This window comes from Oryctolagus cuniculus, chromosome 14 (assembly GCF_051225735.1).
Source record: "Oryctolagus cuniculus isolate XC-2025 breed Fujian yellow rabbit chromosome 14, ASM5122573v1, whole genome shotgun sequence".
Lineage (NCBI taxonomy): Eukaryota > Metazoa > Chordata > Mammalia > Lagomorpha > Leporidae > Oryctolagus > Oryctolagus cuniculus.
Window position 1 is genome coordinate 64,758,605 of NC_142880.1, and position 25,956 is coordinate 64,784,560.

General features: G+C 41.8%; 2 protein-coding genes across 6 annotated transcripts in view; both read right to left on the reverse strand.

Moving 5' to 3' along the window:
- FYB1 (FYN binding protein 1) overlaps window positions 1-25,956 on the reverse strand; it is a 182,310-nt gene that overhangs the window by 146,396 nt on the left and 9,958 nt on the right. The window lies entirely within an intron of this gene.
- C9 (complement C9) overlaps window positions 1-25,956 on the reverse strand; it is a 222,970-nt gene that overhangs the window by 110,758 nt on the left and 86,256 nt on the right. The gene's annotated exons all lie outside the window — the stretch shown is intronic.

Consider the following 25,956-nt stretch of genomic DNA (forward strand, 5'->3'; position numbering starts at 1 on the left):
TTCTAGTGCTTTAGAACAGAAAAGGTAGGCCCAAAATTTTCCTTGCACAAGAAAAACCAGTATTACAGTAGAGAAAATTTTCCACAAATTCCCAAAGGGGCTAGCATCTGACTATGGATCATCATCCTTCCAAACTCACCCCTCCTGCCAAGACCAGGTGCTGCGGACAGGATGCTACCTAGCATACTGCCCGCACCATCCTACTCCGGGGCTCACTGTCAGCCCAGATCTCCAGCAGTTCTGAGTTACATTCCTGTGGGGCTCTCTTGACTTGCTAATGCCATTAATTCTTAATAGTTTAAGTATTCTTAAAAGGTGGCCTTCATCCCCTTGTTGTCCTCCTACTATGTGATAACAGAGCATGAGGACCCCCTCAGAGGCCAGCACCTTGATGCTAAATTTCTCAGATTCCAGAACTGTGAAAAATAAGTTTCTTTTCTTTATAAATTAACTGGTCTATAATGTTCTGTCATAGCAGTAGAAAACAAACTAAGAGAGTTGTCTGCCCAACTGTCTATCTACCTGCCTGATCACCCATCCACATATCTATCAAACATTTATTACAAACTTATTAAAGGTGTGGAGCAGAGAGTCCCATCTCCATCACACCAATGATGGAAAGCAGGCACAGAGAAATTAATAGCTGAGGCTGGATTTGGATCCAGTGTTCTTCCTCTGTATATGCTGCCTCGGGAGTTACTACAATCCCAGCCACAGGTGTGGGATTTAGATATTGCCATAGCTGACCAATGGAGGGGACATTTCAGTGCATCCAGAACTCTGTAGAATCCTTCAAGTCATGGATAGAGCTGGTGATCTGAGCTTGCCCCCTGCAGCTGCATACGTGGGGCTGGGGCCAGCCTACCTATCTTAGTGTTTAGAGTGTTCAGCCTCCAACATGTGGGACATCTAGCAATGATTAGACCATATGCCTCCCTCTGCACAGAAAGGTGCCTATGGAGACACAGCACACCAAGGTCTGAGCCTAAATGAACGCCAATTTCAAAATTGTTAAAAGCTATGGAAGACTCGCTTCCAAATAAAATCTGTTAGAAGCATGTAAATTAGAATCATCCTAGAGGAACTGGGATGAGTATGTCAGAATTTTGCATTTCTCCAACCCCCCCCTCCCCATGCATCTCCGTGGAATTCTCAGGATCCCTTGGGGCATTTTGAAATTACTGGGGTGCGGTGTTAGTACTAGAAACACAACGACTGTTCCGGGATAACCATAACTAAATGGAGCATAATTTTGGACAAATAGCTTCCTAATTTAAAAGAAAAATGTACTCAAGTTTTCCATCATGTTATTGATTGCTATGGATTAAGGCAAGGAGAAAAAGAGCAGGAAGAGCTATGAATCAAGAAGTATCTGTTGGGGAGGCAATGTGATGGAACAGAGAAAAGCACTCAGCACAGAGCCAAATACCTCAAGCTGCCAGCCCTAGTCACTGTTGCTCTGACAACAATTTCTGTGTTACTGTGGACAAGCCACTTTACCATTTTGAGCCTGAAGTTCATGAATTAAATTTAACTAACAATAAGTAAATTAGATAATATATTCAAAAGCATCTGGCACAACACTCTGCATCCCAGCATGGCAGGGATGAAATCAACGGATGGTTATCTTTTGCATCTGAATATGGTGAGTATATTCCGCGTTACAGAACTTTCTGTTAGGTGTTGAGGTTAAAGTTGAATAAGACAAAACAACTCAGAAAAGACATTTGTAAAAACAAATGATACATGCCTGGAAAATTCATAACACAATGTCTATTACACTGAGATATATTTCTAGCATCAAATAAGGAGTGTAGTCATGAGAATTATTTTGCACTGGAGTGATCCTGAAATACTACTTAAAGAGTGGGTAGGATATGGTGAGATGAGAGACCAGGAGAACTGGGGAAATTCAGTGGGGAAAAAAGAGTGCTAATGAGGAGGAGCTCAGAGGCCAAACACTTCTCAAAATTTTTCTAACATGGCCAGGAGGTAAGTTGTGGGAGAAGGAAGTATTTCTCTTTCCCAGAGGGGAGAATTGAGACAGCGAAGAGGAAGAGTCAGCAGGACTCAGCTGCACCCTGCCAGTTAGGTTTCCATCATTAGACCATAGTGCCATCAGCCTTGTGTGCGATGCCTTTGAAGGGTTGTTCAGTAGGGCCGGGTCACTGAAATGATGATAGATTCTTTTTTTAAAATAGGCGATGAGACTTGAGATGCGAGAGAAAGCATACAAAACAAGAGAGGGAAACAGAACGGCATAACACCCAACTGTTTGCCTTGTCTTTTACCTCTTGGGAAATGGATCAGTGCAGGGCAGTGAGCAATGGTGAACTTTCTCTGAGCCAATGATAAGAGTGGCTGCAAGAGGGAAGAGAAGGATAGTCTACTTGAGGGCATACACACAACACACCTACAAGCACACACTCTCTTTCAGTTGTCGGCTCTGGTCAAAATGAATGTCGTGTTAAAAAAGGATTGATCTAATATAAATGTTCCTGGTATCATTAGCCCATCATACTTCAACATGTTAGTCATGTGAAACTAAACAAACTAGTGAGCTAACAGGCAGATGAACTGGGGCTTATTTGGGCAGCAGGCTGCCCATTCTCTTTGCAGCAACCCCCAGACAAGTTGTGGCAGGTCTCAGTAATGGTGTCCGTGTGCCTTCAGCACATATCCAATTCAGCCCAGGCTGCCAGCAGACCCAACCACCTTCTCAAATTAAAATTACATCATCACTTAAAACCACTGTAGGCACAGCATTTTACAACAGACATTGCATGGAGCAAAAGAGTTTGTACATAACTGGAAGAAGCTACCAAATATTGGACTGGGCAAATGCACAGTGCAGTTTATGATAGTGAGGAGCCCATAAGATTTAGACATAGGGGCTGGCATCGTAGTGTAGTGGGTAAAGCTGCCACTTGCAGTACCAGCAATATGGGTGCCAGTTCGTGTCCTGGCTGCTCTGAGTGGCCTGGGAAAAGCAGCATAGGGTGGCCCAAGTGCTTGAGCCCCTGCTAACCTCATGGGAGGCCTGAAAGAAGCTCCCAGCTCCTGGCCCAGCACTGGTCATTGCAACCATCTGGGGAGTGAACCAGTGGATAGATCTCTCTCAGGCTTTCCTTTCTGTAACTCTGCTTTCAAATCAATCAATCAATCTTAAAAAAAAAAAAAAAAAAGAGGAGGAGGAGGAGAAAAGAAGAAGGTTTAGACATAGCTTCCAAAGGGTTGTGGGTGATAGCTGATTGGATCAAGAGCCAGGATAAGCTTCTTTAGTGGAGTCTTAGGCCGGCTTGGGAACAGGGGTCCCCTTGCCTTTCCTCTCCTCTAGTTACTTTACGTGCAGAAGCCCAGTGATCTTTTATTTGTCATTATATTTGAGATCAGTTGTTTTAAAACCCTTTTGTATGCTAAAAAATTATTGGAAGACCCCAAAGATCTGTTGTGAATGTGTCATAACTGAGAAGAGTGTTGCTTATTTCTTCAATTGAAATAACAATCATTGCATATGAACAAGAATAACACTTTCATGAAAATATATTCTTGCAAACAACAACTTTAGTGAAAGGCCTGGCACTGTTTTTCTACTTCTGCGAATGTCTTTCATGTCTGAGGTAATAGAAAACAGCTGTACGCTCATGTTTGCTCTGTATTCAGTCTGTTAAGACATATTGTTTTGGTTGAAGCATATGAAGATATGGCCTCACATAGGTATGTGGTAGGAAAAGGGAAGAATATCTTAATCTGCTTAGATCATTATATAGTTGCTGGGAAATTCTAGCAAATACTCATTAGAATCTGAGAATGAAAAAGGCAACTAACATCTTATCATGCAGGAATTTTGATTGACCTGTGGATTGTTTAAAGGGACATGGTGATTTCTAGGGCTCTTTGGACTATGCCCTGAGAAGTGCTGGTCTCCTCTTTCTTAAACTTATATAGCCCAGATGTAGTGCCAGGAAATAAAAGGCCTTTGTGTCGGATTCTAAGTAAACTATGAACTACAAGTGTATGCTATCCAGGCTCACTTCAGTTCTCCCAACAACATATCCTGCTTGGTTCCATCATCACCACCGCTCACGGCAAGCACACACATGAGCGAGCAGGCATCGTCAGCAAAGACCTGTGACGGTCCGAGAAAAGGTCCCTCACCCCGGTTGTTTTGTAGAAATCGTATTTGTGTCTTTATATAAAACATCTTTGATATTTAAAAGACTTGGCACCTGGAGACCCATTTGTGAATCCTGGTTAATTTATTTAGGCAAAAGTATTGACTGATTAACCCCAGTGGGCTATGTGCTAGGTGCTGAGATTTTAAGACTGATTCAAGCAGTTCGACGGTACCAGGAGCTCAGAACCCTTGAAACAAAGAGCCAATTACAAAATTACACAGCTCATACACACAAGCTCAGTGCTCAGTTTACATTCCCAGCAAGGAAAGAAGCCAACGTGGCTTGTGGGGCCATGGAATTGCTTTCCTATGCACATTATGCCCAGAGAGGAGGCAAGGCACGATGTCGGTCAGAAAGCCTGCAAAGCAGAGTCACTGGGAACACCCCACGGAACAGTTTTGCCTTTCACAGTCAGCGCAGGATCGTAACAATATTTTTCTTGAGAAGTGAACAAAGGTGACATTTTCCCCCTTTGGGCTTAGAAAGGGGTCAGTGCACATTTCAACAATAACTAACTCTCCACTGATTTGATACAGATGTCTCCTGCAGCTGTCCAAGCAGGGGCGGGGTGGGGGGGGGGTCCACAATTTGCCACAAATTTACATTTAGCATCTTGGCAGAATTCATGAAATGTAGGCTTCTTGTTCATAGGGTCAGCTGTTTCTGTTGCTTAAGATTTCTATTTTTTTTTTTTTGGGTCACTTTATAATGTCAGATAACTGAGTAGCTATATTGGAACTGCCACTTTTATTGTATGCATACTTATTAAACATTTTTGACCATGTATTAGGCCTTAGGTGTTCTGCTGGGTGCATGAATGATGAATGAAACCCTAACTTATAATAACTACTAAACATATAGGGCCAAGTTGCAGCTGTTAGGTCATGAGCTGCCATAATGACATCCAGCATCTATGTCTCAACAGAGATGCTGATAAGCTTCTAGCATAGGATTTTTCATGATAGAAATGTTCCATATCTGTGTGGTTCCATGTGGAAGCCACTGATCACAACCCATTATTGAGCACCTAAAGTGTGCAATGGGGGAAATACACTTTATTTTTTTATTTTTTATTTTTTGACAGGCAGAGTGGACAGCAAGAGAGAGAGATAGAGAGAAAGGTCTTCCTTTGCCGTTGGTTCACCCCGCAATGGCCGCTGTGGCCGGCGCACCTCACTGATCCTATGGCAGGAGCCAGGTGTTTCTCCTGGTCTCCCATGGGGTGCAGGGCCCAAGCACTTGGGCCATCCTCCACCGTACTCCCTGGCCACAGCAGAGAGCTGGCCTGGAAGAGGGGCAACCGGGACAGAATCCGGTGCCCCGACCGGGACTAGAACCCGGTGTGGCTCCGCCTCGCGCTGGCCGGAAATGCACTTTTAATTACATTTACTTTTACATAATTACAATTTGAATATCCCTGTGGGGTAGTGGCTACGCTATTGGACAGCCAAGTTGTAGAGGACTGGGGTCAAATCCTATCCTTGCGTTTTCTAAACCTCTCAGATGCTAGGTGAATTCTAGGTATGTGGGAGGGTTTTTACAAGATCTTTTTATATTTAATTACAGTAGTCATGTACTTTGTAGGGCTCAAACCTGGCTTAATGAGATCAACATGCTACTTCGTGTGCTCTGAAGTTAAGAACAGATTTGGAAATAACCACTAGAAGAATCATAGGACTAAGTTTTTAATTTGAATTTGTGACTTGGAATAACTGTCGTCTTAGAAAACCTGTTGGGGACCTGTGGTGTAGCAGGTAAAGCTGCCACCTGTGATGCCAGCATTTCATGTGGGCACTGTTTCGTGTCCTGGTTGCTCCACTTCCCATCCAGCTTCCTGCTAATGTGACTAGGAAAACAGTGAAGGACAGCCGGGCTCCTTGGGCCCCTGCATCCATGTGGGAGACCTGGAAAGAGCTCTGGGCTTCTGGCTTTGGCCTGGCCCAGCCCCGGCCATTGTGGCCATTGGGGGAGCAAACCCGTGGATGGAAGATCTCTCACTCTCTGTCTCTCCCTCTTTCTCTCTCTGTACCTCTGCCTCTCAAATAAAAAAAAGGTAAACCTGTTGGACAGGCAGGATTTTAATGAGTCAATTAAAGCATTGGGTGGGCTTTGATATTATAGATTAGGAATTGAAAAGCTACTGAATAACTGTGACAAAAGTCTAAGAGCAAATACAGGATATAAAGGGCATTAATAGAAATTCAATTTCTCAGGGACAGTGTGATGTGGCGCACGTAGGCCAGAGGAAATATAATGCTTTGGCAAAAATTCAGAAATTGAGGTGTCATATCCATGGAGACCTAGCAACACCTAAAACTGTAAGAGATTCAAAGATTGCTGGCACAGCTGGACAGAGGAAGACAAAGATGCAGACAGCTGCATCAGCTACAGAATGATGGAAAAACCAGATAATTATAAAGAACAAAGGACTGCCACCTGACAGCAAGTTATTAGTCATCAAGTGAGAAGATGAGAAGGTCAGGTGAGTTCAGAGGAAGCTAAGCTCACATTAAATGAGGGCAGTATAAGGGGTGGCATTTGAAGTCAGGTTGAGATTTAATCAATTTTTTCTCTTTGGCTAAGTTACTTAACCTGAGCTCCAAGTCTCTTAGCTATAAAATGGTGAACAAATGTGAATTGATGGAAGGTTGCTATGAAGACTGGCACAGAGCCCAGCACTCAAGTAGCCATGATTATCACCTGCTGTCAGTCCCGCCAGGATCTTCTAGAAGCAGAGAAAATGTAAGAAATATGATGATATTGGGGATAGGCAGTGATAAGTGAATTTAACTCAAATAGGGATTACTAGAATAAATATTAGGAAGTTATAGATCAGGTGGACCCACATAATCTCATTACCTTGAAATCCTGACAAAGGGATTTGGGTTTGGCTGTCATAGGTCATTGGAAACAGTCATAAGCTCATCCCCAAAGCAGTAGTTAGGTAGATGTAGCCAGAAGCACTAATGATACACTTAGGGAAAACATAGAAGGCAGTGAGCAGTCTGCTAAAATAATCCAGGTGTGAAATCATGACCCTCACCAGGTAGTAGCTACAGAAATGGAAATAAAAGGACAAAAGGAGAAGACATTTGTAAACAAGAATGGATTCAATTTGAACTTCCCAACCTATGTGCTCAGGTGTTTAAGCAAGTTGAGGTACTGATCTTCTAAGGCCTTGGGGAACATTCTATCCCCCAGCGAGCAACTACTTCCAGGCACAAGTAGCCTTTTTTCCTGTCAAATATCATTGTTTCCTGTTTGTGAAAGAAGATGATGTGAAAATTCTGAATCACTGAGCCAAAATGCTTAGTACCAGACTGGATGTAAGGGAAGACGGAAGAAAGTTAAAACAACTGCAATACTGTTATTCTTCAAAACAAGATAAAGCGTGCTGCTGATGCCATAGGTGGGAAATGGAATTGGTTTGGGTGTTTCAGTGGCTGTGCATAGGAAATACTTAAGTGAATAAATAGTGAGGAAAGCCAGATTGCAGTACAGATGAGAGGTAACTTAGAGCATCTGCTTTGGTCATGGAAAGCAGTCAGTTACATTTGCTAAAACACCCTTCAGAGGGTGGGCACTGATGGATTGCGTCTAGCTCTGTCTCCTTTATTCTTAGTTCCATTCTAACAGCCTGTTATCTTCATCCTCATCTTAGGCAGTAACACATGTTGAGGAGATGAACTTGGGAAAGTGATGGGATCAAGTTCCCACATTTTTGCCCATGCCCCCTTATCTCTGTGTTCGGGGACACTTTTGTCTGTAAGCTGGTATCAACAAGTGGGAGTCATGACGAGGCGTGGCTGCCTGTGGATGGATGTGGACGTGTTCCTGGCTGCTTGTAGCTGTGTGGCTCTATGTGGGTGTGTGACTGCATGTGGCTATATGTAGATGTCTTTGTGTGTATGTGACTGCCACCACAGACACGGATATTTTCTGTGGCTCCACTGCTGTCGGGGGCAAGCGGCTGTTCCTGTGCGTTTCTGTCACTGTGAGTAAAGGAGATATAAACCCACAAATGGCTCCGAATTCTTCTCTGACCTGTCAGAATCCGGATCAGCTTTTCCTGGGCACTAAGCCCCAGGCAGGCAATATAGCATCCTGATATTTATAAATCATCCAAATGTGGGAAGATTAGGTAATGCATTGATTGATAGAATCAAGATTCAGAATGATTTGTTGACTGTAAACAAGAAAATAAAAATAAATACAACCATGTGATGAGACTTAATGTCACTGGGCCTGTGCACTTAAAATTGGTTAAGATGATTGATTTTAGCTCATGTGTAGTTTACAATTCAAGAACCCACAGTGGTTCAGTCACCTCTTGGGTCGGCCACCTCCCGTATCGGAGTCTCTAGGGTCAAGTCTCACCTCAGATTCTGATCCAGCTTCCTGCTAATGTGCACTCTGGGAGGCAGGAGGTGATGGCTCAAGTAGTTCATTGCATTCTTGCCAACCCTGTGGAAGACCTGGACTGAGTTCCAGGCTCTGCTTTAGCCTGGCTCAACCGTGACTGTTGCAGGCATTTGGGGAATGAACTAGCATATGGATAATTTTTTTCCCTCTGCTTTTCAATTAAAGAACATAAATTAATAAATATAAGATTTTAAAAATAAACAATACACATATTTATTATGAAGTCCAACATATGAGAGGATCATAAAAGTTTTGGAAAAATAGAATTAAAAGATAAGTTTATTTTAGGGCAAAATATTTTGAAATCTATGGAAATTTTTTCACAATATGCATTTCCATAAAAATGGAATATCCTTGCTATATATATATATAAAATGCTTATGTATACATTGTACATATTATACAGATTATATACATTGTGTGTGTGTGTAAAATCACAGTGTGAATGAGTTTTAAGGAAGCCTTAAAGAAAACCTCTTACATTTTGCTACGTGAATTTTTAGTTCTCCTTTGGGTCTCCCTCCAAGAGAGAGAAAAATCCCCCAGCTGTAACTTGGTAAAGGTCAAGATATTTAATTAAATAATTTTTTGGTAATATTTTGTACACCAACCACCTGCCTACTGTAGAGAGAAGCTAGCACGGGAGGGGCATCTTGGAGGAGGATGGAGTCTGTGCGGGCAAGCCTAGAGCTGTGATTGTGGTGCATACAGAGAGGAGTCCTGAAAGTGGACATTTGGCACTACATTTTTCTTAAACAGATTATTTATTTTATTTGAAATGCAGAGTTATAGAGAGACAGTTACCTTTGATGGCTACAGCTGGGCCAGGCCAAAGCCAGGAGCCTGGAGATTCTTCTGGGTCTCCCATGTGGGTGCAGGGTCCTAAACACTTGGACCATCTTCATCTGCTTTCCCAGGCATGTTATCAGGGAGTTGGATTGGAAGTGGTGCAGCCAGAACTTGAGCCGGTGCCAGTATGGGATGCCTGGTCACAGGTGGTGGCTTAACCTGCTACACACAGTGCTGGTGCTTTGGCACTGTGCTTAAAATGCTGCTTGAGATGCCTGAATACCATACTGGAGTGGCTGTTTGAGTCCTACTCTGCTTCCAATTCCAGTTTCTTGCTAATACACACCCAGGGAGGCAGCAGATGATGGCCCAACTACTTGGGGCCCTGCCACCCACATGAGAGACCTGGGTTGAGCTCTGGGCTCCTGGTTTTGGCCTGGCCCGACCTTGGCTTTTATAGGCCCTTGTGGAGCGGACCATTGGATTAAAGATTCTCTGCTTTTCAGTCTCTGTTTTCTCTTCTTCTCTGCCTTTCAAATAAATTAAAAATAACAAAAGAATAAGAAGAGGTTTTACCAAAGAGGTCCTTGGCCTATCTCTGTGTCATCTCTACAAGCACCTCATCAGGTCAGCAGAAAGACTGCCCAGGATTCATCCAAGAAAATGCCAGTAACAAAAACCAAAGCAAATAGTCTGGAAAGTTTTATTACGCCCATAGAAAAGCTGAGAAGGGGTCAGGGTGGAGCTCTGTTTTGTTTACCTCTTGTCTCAGACAGCTAAGCTCTCAACCACTTCCCCTTCCAACACCTGACAACCAACTTGTGCCTGAGAATGCGCAGAGGATTTCTGCACAGACCTGGGTGCCTTGTTGCCTCCACAGCCTGTGTGTTGAGACTCAGATCTAAGCGGACCGCTGTAAGCAAGGCATGACCACCTCAGGGTTTCCAAGACTTCTGAGCCCAGAAACAGGTGAGGTGAAGAGCACGTGTAACTCCAAATCTACTCTGTGGCTCTACAGCTATATGGCAGTAATTTTAAAAGTTCTCTGAAAAGTTCAAATACAATGTGAATTTATTTTGGTGAAAGATTTTTGAAATGCATGCATAACTGTTTAATACTACAATGTTCCATGAACTTTTTGAACATCGCTGAGTGTTCTCAAGCCAGTTTATTCCCCTACCCCCTTCTTCCATTTATCCCCACCGCCATCCCTGCCACTTCCTCTTTCTCTCTTCCTCAAAACTTAGAATGATGGAGGGGCGGTGAAAAGGGAGAGAATGATGTCAAGGTTGGGGATGGGATGTGGCTCTACCTCTTTTGTTTCTGCTTCAAAGGTGGCTCTGGATAGGCAGGTGGAAAGGTATGGTTGAGGTGATGGTGCCTTGCCCAAGCTTAAGGGGTACCTTACATACTATTACACCTATGTAATAAGCTCCACCATTCCTGTGAGAAACATAGCTTGCTTGAAAAACAGGTGTATTAGGGGAGGGCGCCATGGCTCAATAGGCTAATCCTCTGCCTTGCGGCGCTGGCACACTGGGTTCTAGTCCCTGTCGGGGCACCGGATTCTGTCCCGGTTGCCCCTCTTCCAGGCCAGCTCTCTGCTGTGGCCTGGGAGTGCAGTGGAGGATGGCCCACGTGCTTGGGCCCTGCACCCCATGGGAGACCAGGATAAGTACCTGGCTCCTGCCTTCAGATGAGCACAGCGCGCCGGCCGCGGCGGCCATTGGAGGGTGAACCAACGGCAAAGGAAGACCTTTCTCTCTCTCACTGTCCACTCTGCCTGTCAAAAGAAAAAAAGAAAAACAGGTGTATTAGGAAGGAGCCTTATAGTTTTGGCTCATCTGAATTCTTTCTGCCACAGGTTAAACTTTCTGTTTTGCTGGATGGCATCTGCTTGTAACTATTTTCAGAGAATTTGATGTTTAAAGTGCAAGACTGCAGTAATGCCCCAAAGAAAACTTTATCAGACCAAGGCATTTGCATTATTTTCCCTCTCAGCCATATCCTACCAGTTTTTCTGCTTAGCTTGAGGGTGCTTCTGAGAACTCTGGGCTTCATATGCGTGGTTTCGTATCCCAGAAGCTGTTCCATTGCTTCACTGTATTCCCCCTCCAATTAAATGATCCCAAGTCTCTTAGGGAGCCTAAAAAGATTTCAATCTATTTCAGTGATTTTCTTAAAGTTATTAAATGCCATAATCTAGAAGCAACCACAAAGGCCATATGTCTGGCCTACCACAATTTTAAAAAGTATGTGTATGAAAGAGAATGACTCAGAGAGAAATAAATTTTCTGATCTGCTCCTCAGGGATTGAAATTTCTTAACTTAAAATGAGATCTGTTGGTAAAATACATATACATCTCTGCACTAACCAGTTGGTAAATATTCATGGGCAGGTGTTTGGCACATTGGTTAAGCTATTGCTTTGGACACCTGCATCCCATAGTGGACTGCTGGGTTGGAGTGCTGGTTCTGGTTCGGATCCCAGCTTCCTGCTAACACATACAGTGGGAAGCAGCAGATGGTGGCTCAAGTACTTGGGTCCCTGTCACCCACATGGGACACCCAGATTGAGTTATGGGCTCCAGCACCGGCTGTTGTGGGTATTTGAGGAGTGAACCGTAAGGTCGAAGATGGTTCTCTCTCTCTCTCTCTTTCAAATAAATATAAATAAACATCCATCTTCGTCAATCCTCGTGTGGGTGTGTGTGCCTCTGTAGAAGGCTGAGGTGGAAGGCATGGGGAACAGAACTTTACCAAGACAGAAACGAGAATGGGTTGACCATTGTTAGAGGGATACTTCTTGTGAGTTTCTGAATGGGTCTTAGCTGAGAATTCACCATTGCCCCATATGGCCCCAGCAGCATCTTAGAGAGAGGGGAAGAGAAGGGAGTTTTATTGAGAAGAACTGTTGAGGTCGGATGTCCACACAAGATCAGGAGCAGGCTTTTACACAACTTGAAGGGCAGTAATAATAGTTAGGATCCTTATTCAGTGCAGGTTACTGGGGGTATCTGTTTCTACTTGGGTTTTTCTCTTTTTTTTTTTTTTGACAGGCAAAGTTAGACAGTGAGAGAGTGAGACAGAGAGAAAGGTTTTCCTTCCACTGGTTCACTCCCCAAATGGCTGCTACAGCCAGCGCGCTGCACCGATCCTGGTCTCCCATGTGGGTGCAGGGGCCCAAGCACTTGGGCCACCCTCCACTGCCCTCGCAGGCCACAGCAGAGAGCTGGACTGGAAGAGGAGCAACTGGGTCTAGAACCCAGCGCCCATATGGGATGCTGGCACTGCATGTAGAGGATTAACCAAGTGAGCCACAGCGCCAGCTCCAGGACTATGATTTAACAAAGGAAAACCTTGGAGAGGTCCAAGATGGAAGAACAGGGAGGGGGCTTACTGCTTTAGTCTAAGGGAAGATAGTTTAAAAAAAGTGGAGACAGTGTAGTCTTAGGGAAGAGTTAGGGAGAAAACGGCAGAGGAAACTTCACGCAAACTAGAGGAACACTGTGGACCTATGTGGAGGGTGTGGATGTGCACAACTCAGGACCTCAGCTGCCGAGGGCCTCAGCACCAGTTTTGGAGAATGAGGTGAGACTGGGCTGTAGCAGTCAAAACCACTGGCAATAAAGCTGCAGGAAGAGACTGGCATGGGCCCAGCTTGGAGCCTTGTGGGGGACAGTGTACTTGCCAAACTAGAGGATAAAAAAAGGGGGCATGTTTCTCTCTCCCCAACCACCCTGTACCAGTGTCCTAGAACAAGCACAGTGAAGGGGGCGTGCCATTTTGGATACACATACAGCTGTGCTGGCTAGTGTTTGGGTGCCTAACAACCAGCTGAATAGAGACGTCTGAGTCTGGCTGGGAGAACTGACAGAGGTCTGGGTGCTCGTGACTGTGGGAGGCTCATGTGGCAGAACGTGAAAACACTGGCTGTGTGGTAGGGTGCAAGTTGTGGCTGGGACTTTGGGCAGTCACTGTGGGAGGCTCCACATGCTTGGAGCTCCTCAATTCCCTGGTGAGGGTCATTGTCGATGCTCACACCAAGGACTGCACAGAGCCTTATTGTGGTTCTTGGGGCAGCATGGACAAATATTAGATCCACTTCTCAACAGAAACCCTACAGGCTAGACAAGATATATTCCACATCTTAAGAGAAAAATACTATCAACCCAGAATAATGTACCCTGCAAAGCTCTCATTTATGAATGAAGGTGAAATAAAGACCTTCCATAACAAACAAAAATTGAAAGAATTTGTCACCACTCATCCAGCCTTATCAAAGATGTTTAAGGGTGTGTTGCACACAGAAACATGGTCATCACTACGAAAGAAGGTGAAGGCAGAAAAATCTCTCAGTAAAAGTACAAAGGAAATTGAAAGTAAACAATAGGAATATTCATGGAAAAAGGGCAGGACCAAGTTATTTATAAATAGTAACCTTGAATGTAAATGGCTTCAACTTTCCAGTTAAAAGACACAGACTGGCTGAATGGATTAAAAAACAAAACCCATCTGCTTGCCACCTACAAGAAACATATCTCACCAACAAAGATACCTGCAGACTGAAAATGAAAGGATGGAAAAAGATATTCCATGCTAACAGAAACTAAAAAAGAGCCAGTATAGCTAATATCAGACAAAATAGACTTAAACACAAAAACTGTTAAAAGAGACAAAGAAGGGCATGGTGTAGTGATTAAGGGATCAATGCAACAGGAAGATGTGACTATTATAAACATATATTCACTTAATTACAAGGCACCTGGCTATTTAAGAAATGTTAAGGGATCTAAAGGGAGACATAGACTCCAACAGTAGGAATGGGGGACTTCAATACCCTACTTTCAGTGAGGGACAGATCTACCAATAGAAAATCAGCAAAGAAACAACAGAGTTAATTGATACTACAGACCCACTGGACCTAATGGATATCTACAGAACTTTCCATCCTACAGTTGCAGAATACGCATTCGTCTCACCAGTGTATGGAACTTTCTCTAGGATTGACCACATGCTAAGCCATAAAGTAAGTCTCAGCAAATTCCAATAAATCAAAATCATACCATGCATCTTCTCTGACCACAATGGAATGAAGCTGGAAATCACCAAGTCAGAATCTCTAGAACATATGCAAACACAGGGAGACTGAAAAACATGCTCCTGAATGAACAGTGGACCATTGAAGAAAGCAAAAAATTTCTGGGAACAAATGAAGATGACAATACAACATATCAAAACTTATGGGATACAGCAAAAGCAGTGTTAAGAGGAAAGTTTATAGCAACTGGTGCCTACATCAAAAAACTAGAAAGCCACCAAATAAATCAGCTATAAATGCATTTTAGGGATCTAGAAAAACAGCAAATAAAATCCAAAAATAGTAGGAAAAAAGGAAAAATTAAAATTGAATAAACAAAATTGAAACAAAAAACCTATATAAAAGATCAGCAAAATGAAGAGCTAATTTTTTGAAAAACGAAACTGATACACCATTCGCCCAACTAACCAAAACAAGAGAGAAGATCCAAATCAATAAAATTAAAGAAGAAAAAAGAAATGTAACAACAGACACCACAGAAATATAATGAATCATCAGAAATTACTACGAAGAGCTGTATGCCAACAAACTGGGAAACCAAGAAAAAATGAACAGATTCCTGGACACATACAACCTACATAAATTGAGCCATGAAGACATAGAAAACCTAAACAGAACAATAACCAAGACAGATATTGAATCAGTAATAAAGGCCCTCCCAACAAAGAAAATCCCAGGATCAGATGGCTTCACTACTGTGTTCTATCAGACGTTTAAAGAACAAACTCCAATTATTTGCAAGTTATTCAAAACAATTGAAATGGAGGGAACCCTCCCAAATTCTTTCTATGAAGCCAGCATCAACCTTAATTCCTAAATCTGAAAAAGATACAACAGAAAAAGAGAACTACAGACCAGTTTCTCTGATGAACATAGATGCAAAAATAAACAACAAAATTCTAGCCAATCAAATCCAACAACACATCAGAAAGATTATTCACCTGCAACCAAGTGGGATTTATCTCTGGTATGCAACAATGGTTCAACATTAGCTAATCAATCAATGTGATACATCACATTAACAAATTGAAGAACAAAACCATATGATCATCTCAGATGCAGAGAAAACATTTGATAGAATACAACACCCTTCTGTGATGAAAACTCTAAGCAAAGTGGGCATAGAAGGAACCTTCCTCAACATAATCAAGGCAATTTATGACAAACCTAAGCTCAACATCCTACTGAATAAGAGAAAAGTTGGGAGCATTCCCACTGAGACCCAGAACCAGACAAGGATGCCCACACTCACTATTGCTATTCAAGATAGTCTTGGAAGTTTTAGTCAGAGCCATTAGGCAAGAAAAAGAAATCAAAGGGACACAAATTGAGAAGGAAGAAAGTAAAACTATTGTTATTTGCAGGTGACATGATTCTGTATAAAGGGGATTGAAAAGAATCCACTGAAACTATTAGAACTCATAGAAGAGTGGCAGTATATAAAATGAACACACAAAAGTGGCAAGATATAAAACAAACATAGCCTTGTATACACAGACAATGCCACAGCTAAGAACTTCTAAGATCAATCCCATTCACAATTGCTACAAAAAATAATTGGATAAATTATTATTATAAATAATAATTGGAATAAATTTAACCAAGGATGTCAAAGATCTCTACTATGAGAAATACAAAACATTAGAGAAATGGAAGATATAAAAAAATGAAAAAATCTTCCATGTTCATGGATTAGAAGAATAAATATTATCAAAATGCCCATACTATCTAAAGCAATTTACAGATTCAATGCAATCTGTAAATGCATATGCTGAAATCCATATGGAAACACAGGAGACCTCAAATAGCTAAAGCAATCTTATACAACAACAACAAAAAAAGCTGGAGGCATCACAATACCAGATTTCAATACATACTACAGGGCAGTTTTAATCAAAACAGCTTGGTATGGGTTCGAAAACAGATGGACAGACCAATGGAACAGAATAGAAACATCTGAAATCAATCCATGTATACACAGCAAACATATCTGACAAAAGAGCTAAAATCAATCCCTGGAGTTAGGACAGTCTCTTCAACAAATGGTGCTGGGAAAACTAATTTCCACATGCAGAAGTATGAAGCAAGACCCCTACATTACACTTTACTCAATAAAAAAAAAAAACACTCAAAATGGATTAAAGAGCTAAATCTAAGACCTGATATCATCAAATTATTAGAGAAAATTGAGGAAACCCTGCAAGACATTGGCACAGGCAAAGAGTTCTTGGAAAAGTCCCATGAGGCATAGGCAATCAAAGCCAAAATGGACAAATGGGATTACATCAAATTGAGAAGTTCTATACTGCAAAAGAGGCACTCAGTGAAGAGGCAACCAATGGAATGGGAGAAATTATTTGTAAACTATGCAACTGATAAAAGATTAATTACTAGAATATATAAAGAGATCAAGAAATTCAACAACAACAAAACAAACAACCCAGTGAAGAAATTGGCAAAGGACTTGATCAGGCATTTTTAAAAAGAGGAAATCCAAATGGCCAAGAGACACATGAAAAAATGCTCAGGATCACTAGCTGTCAGGGAAATGCAAATCAAAACCACAGTGAGGTTTCACCTCACCCCAACTAGAAAGGCTTTCATACAGAAATCAACAAGCAACAAATGCTGGCGAGGATGTGGGGAAACAGGTACCCTAGTCTGTTGGTGGGAATGTAAACAGGTAAAGCCACTATGAAAGACAGTATGGAGATACCTCAGAAATCTGCATATAGGGGTCAGTGCCATGACTTAGTGGGTGAGGCCGCTGTCTGGAGTGCTAGCATCCCATATGGGCACCAGTTAGAGTCCTGACTGCTCCACTTCTGATCCAGCTCTCTTCTATGGCCTGGGAAAGCAGTAGAAGATGGCTCAATGGCTGGCACCGTGGCTCAATAGGCTAATCCTCCGCCTGTGGCGCCAGCACACTAGGTTCTAGTCCCAGTCGGGGCACCGGATTCTGTCTCAGTTGCCCCTCTTCCAGTCCAGCTCTCTGCTGTGGCCCGGGAGTGCAGTGGAGGATGGCCCAAGTGCTTGGGTCCTGCACCCACATGGGAGACCGGGAGGAAGCACCTGGCTCCTGGCTTCGGATCAGTGCAGTGAGCCAGCCGCGGTGACCATTGGAGGGTGAACCAACGGTAAAGGAAGACCTTTCTCTCTGTCTCTCACTGTCCACTCTGCCTGTCAAAAAATAAAAAAAATAAAAAATAAATTTGAAAAAAGATGGCCCAAGGCCTTAGGCCTCTGCACTCACATGGGAGACTTGGAAGAAGCTCTTTGCTCCTGGCTTCAGATCAGCGCAGCTCTGGCCATTGTGGCCACATGGGGAGTGAACCAGCTGATGTAAGACCTCTCTGTCTCTGCCTTTCGATAACTCTGTGTTTCAAATAAATAAATCTTAAAAAAAAAAAAAGAAATATGAATATAGAACTACCAAATGACTCAGCCATTCCACTCCTGGGAATTTACCCAATGGAAATGAAATTAGCATATGAAAGAGTTGTACTCCCCTGTCGATTACAGCTCAATTCACAATAGCTAAGATATGGAATCAACCCAATGCCCATCATCTGCTGACTGGATAAAAAAGTGATGGGATATGTACATCATGGAAAAGTACACAGCAGTAAAAAAAAAAAAATTACGAAATTGAGTCATTTGAAACAAAATGGATGAAGTTGGGAAACATCATACTTAATGAAATAAACCAGTTCCAAAGGGACAAATACCATATGTTCTTCCTGATCTGTGATAACTAATAGAGCATCGAAAAGGTAATCTATAGACGTGCAAATGACATTTTGAGATGCAATGACTTTGATCAGCCCTTGTCTCGACTGTTTAGGAACAGTTTTTTTGTTTGTTTGTTTTCCATTACTACTTGTTGAACTCTTTATTTAACAGAATTAATCATATGTGTATAAAGTTAATTGAAAATATATCTTTGTAAAAAATAAGAATGGGAATAGGAGAGGGAGGAGGAATAGTGGTGAGAGAGTGGGTGGGAGGGCAGGTATGGTGGGAAAGAATCATCATGTCCCTAAGGTTGTAATTATGAAATATATGAAGTTTGTATTCCTTAAATAGAAGGTTTCTGGGGAAAAAAGAAATAAATCATCTTTCAAAAATAAAAAAGAAAAACCTCTTAAATAAAGCAATAGAAATATATCCTCTATAAAATATCATTTATATATAGGAATTTCTTCTTTGTTTTGTATTTATAGACATTTTCTTCATATGTCATCTGTGACATTTTACTATTTTTGAATATATTATGTGGCAACGTAAACATATCCAGGGTTAATTTTAGCAAACTCCATTCACTAAACACTGGTTGAGCCAACACCATTTAGTACATTCAGGAAAGTTGGCACTTATGAACAAGAGAGTTTGTACCCCTGGCAATAATTCCTTTTCTTGTCTTTGGATTTACTTTTCTGTTCTTATTGGAGAGAAAAATATGTTTTACTCCTTGGATATCTTGGGAATTTGTTCTAGCAGCTTAGGGGTATATGCCTCTTTGGTGGCTCAGGTGTAGCAAGGCCAAGGTGATTGCTGTTTAAAGGGGTCCCTAATTTCTGGGCACTCACTGGGTGGGCGAGGAGTCAGAGGGAAGGATTCTCAGACAGCAGTCTCCTAGCCCCAAAGTCTTCAATCCACTTCAATTCACTGACTATATTTGGTTCTGTTCTTCTCTCATAACCTCCAAGTAATACCAGATGTTCCTAAGCATTGTTAGAAAGTCAGCTATTGATTTTTTAAATAAATAAAATTTAAAAATTTTTTTCAATAAAGAGTTTGATGCTACTCAAACCATTTTGAAGGGATTAAAATCCTTTTGAATTTGAATAGGTTTGAATCATTTTAAATAACACAAAAAATAGTAAACAATCCAGGAGGTGGGTAGAGTATGCTTTCCTGTCCTATTGACTCATTTTTTGATAAGTACATCAAGGAGTGCATATCACCCCCCAGGGAAGAGGAAACTGGGACACTGAGAACTAGGCAGCCTACTCAAAATGAAACAGAGAGCAAGAGAGACTGTCCACACCCACTGGGCAAATCCACCAGGCAGGTGGTTCCCAGAAGTGGCCTAAGAGTGTTGCTGACTATTTGGTATCAGGATGATAGAGAAGTGATCTGATAAATAGAGTTCCTGCCAATATTTTGTTCTTTCTCTACACTCTCTGATTCTACAGGGAAGATACTAGAGTAGGAATAAAATACTAGAACGCTAAAACCATTTGGGATAGAGTACAACAATCTGATATTGAACTGCAACAATTAAAAAAGTCAATGCTTTTGTTACAAAAGTCAATGCAAAAATGCTAAGCATTTTGAAGCAATTTACCTTAAGGAACTTAATTTTATAGGCAAAAATAGCTCCTACAATTAGTCAATATTTACATTGGAACTTCAGAAAGGAGGCCTTTCTCACTCTTTCTGTAACTGACTTCCAATTAAAATTTTAAATTTTATAACTTTTTTTTAAAAAGGAGGCATGTGGAAGATTTGCTGTGATACTATGAATGCTGTGACCATGAGTAGTTTTAGATTCTTGGCTAACTTTCAGATCCACCTTAAATGGGCTGGATGTTTGAACAATCTCAGAGTTGACATCAAAATGTTTTGGTTCCTCCTTCTAAGAGAGTTTCAGTCTCTGAAGGTTGTTTGTTGTCATGGCCACATGGCCATTCATCCATGTGGAGATGTCTGTCTGTCCTGAGTCTATAGAAGATTAAGTTACCTATAACTAAATACAAAGCAAGCTGGCCCAGTAGCCAATGGTTCACATACAACACTAGTAATCAGTGTATTTTCAAAAAGGCAGGATTAACGGATTTTGTAGAGGTCAAACCAGTAGGTTGTCAGGGCAATCATGGATTCCTCATTATTATTTTTGGAGGAATGTGACATTTTTGACTCCAAGTCTCAAAGATGCTATTGTGAAAATGAGCTTTAAAGTGTGTGAACAAACCCAGATTGCTTAGGGAATTGTAATCATTATTTTGTAAAACAGGAGAAGACAACACCCAATGGGAAGAGTGGGGTGGGGCATGTTACCAGGATGGCTATTAGAGCACCATGCCAACAGTCTTTCATTGGCTAAAGAACTGTCAATAAAGGGATGGAACTTGCTGGTTGGAAAAAGTTTGAATGTTACATTGATTAATCTATGTGTGACCAATAAACAATATTAATTAAGCTTTTGATGCAATTCAGGAACTGGAGTGAGAAATTTTAAAACACAGACACATCAAGCAAGGATTTGCTTTTCAGACAGAGCTGAGCGACAGAAAAATTTTCCTGGTAATATCTGGATACAAAAGGAGAAAACCCAGAACTTGGGGTTCGGGAGAAAGGCTTGGGGGTTAGCCAAGCTCCCTCAGAAGAAGTGACCTTTGGGGTCAGCCTTGTGGTACTGCAGGTTAAGCTGCCACTTGCACACCATTATCCCATATAGGTGTGCTAGTTTAAGTCCTGGCTACTCTGCTTCCAATTCAGCTTCTTACTAATGCACCTGGGAAAGCAGTAAAAATGCCCCAAATGCTTGGGTCCCTGTCACACGTGTAGGAGACCAGGATGGAGTTCCTAGTACCCGGATTCAGCTTGGTCCAGCCTCAGCCATTATAGCCATGAGGGGAGTGAACTAGTGATGGACAACGTTTTTTCTCTGTCTCTCCCTGTCATTCTTCCTTTTAAATACATGAGTGAATGAATAAAGAAAGAAATCTTTTTTAAAAAGTGAACTTTAAATCACTATTAAAATATGAGTGTTTCCTAGAGGGACAGGATACCCTAAGTATTTTAAGTATTCCCTTTAGAATGAACAAAAATACTGCTGGTGGCACACTGTAAGACAACACTATCTAATTTGGTAGCCACTAGCTACATACAATTTAAGTTAACAAAATAGAAATTCAGCTCATCAGTTGCACTAGTCACATTTCAACTGTTCAGTAACTATGTGAGGCTGGTGACACTGGACAGTCCAGACAACAGCACAGCAATTGCTATCAGCCAGTTCTGGGGTACCACTAGCAGCCAAGCACCACAGTGCAAGGGTTAAGGGAGGCATGTGGCAAGAGCAGGCCTGGGGATGCAGTGGTGGCCTTACACATCATATTGTGGAAATCAAGCTGTATCTACCAGGTCAGGTGTCAGAAAACTGCTTCTGTAAAAGACCCAATAGTAAATATTTTTGGCTTTTGGGACCACGTCATCTTTGCTGGAACTACACAACTCTGCTGTTGTAGCCCGAGAGCAGGCATGGACAACACATAAATCAATGAACATGGCCGGGTTCCAAAAACCACTTTCCTTGTAAAAATTTACAGTGAGCTGGGTTTGGCCTACAGGCTAATCCCTGCACTGGGCCACTCAGAGCCATTGGAAGTATTCAAGCCAGGAAACTGCATAATTAGATGCATGCCAGAAAGATGATTATACTAGCAGAGAGAGGATGGAGTTCGGAGGTCTAAGTTGCAATTCTGTAACAGCCTGGTCAAAGAGAATAAGTGTTGCTCCCCCTCTTCATGGAGGAACGACACTAAACCCTGCCTAGGCTTCATATCCGAGTCACGGCACCATTATGTCGCTCCCCCTCTTCGCGGAGGAACGACACAGGACCCTGCGCTGTTCTTTTGTCTGCTCGGCCCTTCCTGGGTTTGCTGCTGGTTCTTCCCGGGTTGGCTACCGACCCTTCCACCTCCGTGGAAGGGCGGTTCCCCCTAGCCACTTTCCCCACTTCCGCAGGGGAGCGGCACACCGCCGGCCAGCTCTCTCGGGGGCTGCTCAGGTGTTCCTTCAGATAGATGTTCCCTGAGATGTTCCTGGTGCATGTTGTCTCTCTCCTCCTTTATAGTCCTCTTCCACCAATCCCAACTCTGCTACCCACACGCCGAGTACGCTGCTCTCCTCCAATCAGGAGCAGCTCCTGCTGTTTATTGGTTGAACTGGAGGCAGCTGTGTAGAAGCTGTTTCTCCCTTCTCAGCGCCATATTGTGGGAGAGCAGATGCATAGAATAAGTCTTAATTCCAGTAACTTAGTCTAGTCCGAGTTGCTCCCCACAAGTAAGGGTCTGAATTTTGAATGAAACCTGTTAAATATGGTTGGAGAGAAGGCAATGATATGTGTTGATAACTTGGGTGTCAGGGTGCTGGTGGCAATGGAGAAATATCAAATGACGTAGAAGACAGTAGCTGTTCTCACCAAGTTGCAGAATGTCAGAGGAAGGGCAGATATAGGCAAAGATAGTGGCATTTGAGGTGCTGGACACACGAGTCCTAAGCCCAGGGCTCGCAGCTGAAGTCTTAAGAGTTGGAGGAGACTCACAGAAGCAACAGAGCACCAGGGAGGTGAGGGCGGCACACTGAGTTTATTACCCAAACAGAAGGTGTGTGTTCGAAAGGGCTGGGGAAAGAATTGATAGCAGGGTGGGGAGGAGAATCAGGCATGAATGCCATTGCAGAGAACCAGCAGAGACTTCCAAATGCCATTGAGAAAATTAAAACCAAACCAAATCCAACCCAACCCCTTAGGTTTGGCAATTAGGAGACATTTTTGGAACCTTATGCAGAAAAGATTTCATAAGACAAAATAAAGCAAAAAGATCATCACCAAGGTGCCTGGAACTTGCTTATTTAAAGTTAGTATCAAGTGGACCGACTGTGACTTTGCATGGTCTTGTTTTTTATCTTTTGGTGCTAAGCGTTAGGATTACTTGTCAGGAGAGAGATGATTTGGTGGCTCTAAATTTCACCTTGCAAGTGACATGGCCCAGTGATCACACTTTGGGGGGGAAGGAGAGCAGGTGAGGTCATGTCTGGGCACTTTGCGGTGATCTTTGTGTAAACTTTTTGGGTGGAGCAGCTGGATACCTCCTTGAAAGTGATTTCAGGTAAGGGAACACAAACACAGGGACCTTCTTAAGACAAAGGCCCCTTGGGTTTTCTACATACCACTCTCGATATGTGTCAATATTTCATCTGGAAGTTAAACGCACGTCCTTACAGCTGTCAGAATCCTGTGATTGGTGAGCATTCCATTTCCCAATCTAACGGTCAAAGGACTAGTCATTGCCTCCATGGAAGCATTTAAAGTGATGATTTATAGCCATCTTTGAAGAGGTTTATATTAGGAAAATATTTTGCATGCCTTGTGGATGAATGTACCTCACTCAAACTTTGAGCAACTTATTTAAAATGTTGCTTTTGAGACATGGAAAAACTGACAAAAACAGGTTCATGGTTTACAAGAGTGTTTTCTGAGAAACTAAACATTAGTAGTAGATACTGAAGGAATTGCTTAATTTAGAGCATAAAATTCCGAGGGACACACATTTCTGGACACTTTAATTTTACCTCTAGAAGTCGCATTAAGGGAAAATAAAAGAGTGACAATAATGACAATAAGAGCAAAATTATAATAAGAGGCCCCTTTATTCCCAGTAACAGAATACCTGGCCAGTTAGAGAAGGTTCAGACTGGAATTAGTGTCATTGAAGTTCAGCTCTATTCTCTGTATGGACACATCTGTCCTTTCTGGCCACAATATGCCTGAGAACGTGTTGGAGAGAAAACCTCCAAGGGGCTTAGTGTTCAAAGTAAATTGAACGCTATGTGGAGCGGTATGAAAAAAGAGCCGGAAGCTGTTTATGTGTCTGGTTTTGGCTACTAAGATGATGACAATGAGTACCACAATTAGACTTTTTAAAGACCTTTCAAGAAAATTAACCTAGAAAATTTACTTATAAAAATAAGATGGGGAAGGACATGGATACATATCAAGAACAAGAGCGCAGTGAGGGAAAGGACGGAGGAGAACAGCTCCCCTATAACAGAATATCTCACAACGATGGAAAAGCGAGGAGAAGGTGCAAACATAAAATACGGATGATGTCAAAGAGAACCATGGTGCACAATACTCTCGCCCTGACAAAAACCGGGAAAAGAAATATCTATATAGATATCACCTTAGTTTCATACTTAATTCCTTCCGTAAGTCAGAGTCAATTCCAAATACATTAAAGAAGGAAGAAGGGAAGTCAGCAGTGTGCAGACCACAGACATGTTCATTTGAAAGAGATGACACCAGGGAACACCAACTCACTTAGCAGGAAACCTGGTGTGCAACAAAAACCAATAGCAATAAAAGAAAATGCAAACAAAAATATATCAAATATTTGCACAAATGAGACCAACATGTAACACATGCTAACACTAAATAAGAATTTACATATGAGAAGATCGCTTAAATGTCAACAGCTAAGACCTCCTTCCCATACATCCTGTAAAAGGGAAAAATACAAACATTAAACTAATAAAACTGAAAGTGTTCGACTCAATGGTAATGAAAGGAAATGGACTTAAAACACCTCTTTAGTATTGTTCATTATGTAATCAATTCAGAAAAATCGTAAAAATCTCGTTCTGTCAGGGCTATACCTGTAAGGTAATAAAAACCTATTTTTTTTAATCAGCCTTATGACTATTCTAGGCAAAGGATGCAAAGTAAGAAAATAATTTTCAAATGTATATATGAAAATATTTGGTTCTTCTAATAGGAAAGGTTCTGGTAACAACAAGAATAGATAAATAAATTCTGATATCTTGACTTCATGGAGTGTGCTACAATCGATAAAAGGATTATGACTAGTGTGTAGGGAAGATGTTAAAGCAAAATATACCAACTTGGTTTATTGCTTATTTCAAGCTGAAATCTCTGGAGGAACTGTAATTTCTGGAAGGGCCATTTAGCCCGTTTTTTTCCTACAAGCAGCAGACCCTAAAGACTGTTATAAGCAGGGCATCTGTCTCATCTCAAGGTTGGAAAACAGCCTTGATCGTAGGAGACTGGGAATTGGGGATGCAAGGAGCCTCATCAGTGTGATGTGGCCTTATCTCCCCAACTTCTGCATCTTCCTCTCCCATTCCTACGATTCAGAACTCTATTTCCTATCTCCATTCCTTCTCACACTTATTGCTCTGCATCTGAAAAGCATAAAAGCATCATGCCTTGGGCCTTTCTTCAGACTTCATTATCTTAAGATTCTCATGAACATGTGAAATGATTAAAACTTTTGCTTGTCTCTTGCTAATCAGCTCTGCTATTAATTTGACTTCTAGATCCAGCCAAAGAACTCACAGAAGAATTAGAGCAATGTTTGTGAATTTTTAGCCTCAAGTGAAAAAATGCTATGATAATTACACGAAGTGTGTAATTGTGTGGATAAAGACTAAATGATCACCTGCTATCAGGGAACTAGCTATGGCTGTGGATTGTTTTTCTTTTTAAGTTTCCTTTCATATATTTTGGATGACAGATACAAAAAAAGAAAAATATCATTGTACACAAGAGAACAAGAATGGAAGAAATCAATCAGTGTAAATTCATCCCAGTTTTTTGGAAAAAGATCACAACGTATGTCTTTAAGGACCCATAGCACAGTTAACTAATAATTGGTA